This window comes from Rhagoletis pomonella, unplaced genomic scaffold, assembly GCF_013731165.1.
Source record: "Rhagoletis pomonella isolate Grant_MI unplaced genomic scaffold, Rhpom_1.0 Rhpom_scaffold_00927, whole genome shotgun sequence".
Classification (NCBI taxonomy): Eukaryota; Metazoa; Arthropoda; class Insecta; order Diptera; family Tephritidae; genus Rhagoletis; species Rhagoletis pomonella.
In genome coordinates, this window is record NW_023459481.1 from 6,239 (window position 1) to 7,374 (window position 1,136).

Below are 1,136 nucleotides of genomic sequence, written 5' to 3' on the forward strand. Positions count from 1 at the left end.
AACTTCTTTGAATTCAGGCGAGTCAATTCCGAACTCTAAGAAACAGAGATTAGAAATATGTCTGGGGCCAGCTCTGCATATAATTTTAATATAATTGTGTACATATATAGCAAGAATGATTTCTGGCTTTTGAGCATGCATTTATTTTAAATAATTATCCAGTTTGAAGCATAAAAATTGATTCAACAAAAATGCGAAAAGCCATCGGCATTTCGTTGTCTAACAAGACCAAAAATCCATTTACATTGATGAGAAAATTTCTGTTAAATTTCTTTTGTCTTTGGGCTCTGTTAAATGCGCTTCTCGATATTTTACGTTGTTTGCGTTACTGGCGCCACAGCGCCACCGTGTTGGAAATTATTGTATCAGCTCCAGTAGCACCACCCTCGGTTCAGCGGAATGGCGCAATGCCGCGCTGCGTTACCAAGCACTAAACTGAGAAATTTTCAGCTGGCAATTACTGCCATACCTAAACAAAAGCGTTGGACGGAGCGGTTTTTGACGCCTAGCGCTAGCGCCGAAGTGCCATACCTAAAAAAAGCGTCAACGCTACGTCAAATGCAGAAATAACACCAACAATAAGCATAGGTTTGTTTGTGTGTCACACGAAAATGACAGTTTCACCGTTTTCTGCAGCCAACTTCAATACCTAACGCCCTGTCAAAATCGGATTTTTCCAACCGCTCAGCGTTAACACCGCGTTGTTTCGGTATGCTTCAAGAATGATAGAATACAAGATTGCGCCGATTGCAGCAGAATTCGTGAGAGTAATTTTAGCGTGACGTCATCGTAGAGTTGACAACTGAGAGCGGCGAGAATGAGGGCGACTATTGATGTGCTGAATTGTCCCCAATACTAGGTACCCAATACTTAAAAAAGATTTCGGTACCCTATACTTCCTTTTCGGTATCCGATACCGATTATTTACATTAAACCCCCGCCATTATATGCATTTCAGGTTTAGAAAAAACTTTCATTACTAATTTATATGATATCGGCTAAAACACTTGAACTTATCGCCACAGAAAAATATTATTTTATCAGTTTTAACCTTAGTCGGTCCAAGGTTCAAGAAAAATACTTTGACGAATGAAGAAGCCTTTCAGGGGAGAGATTCTGTAGCCAGTTAGCGACAA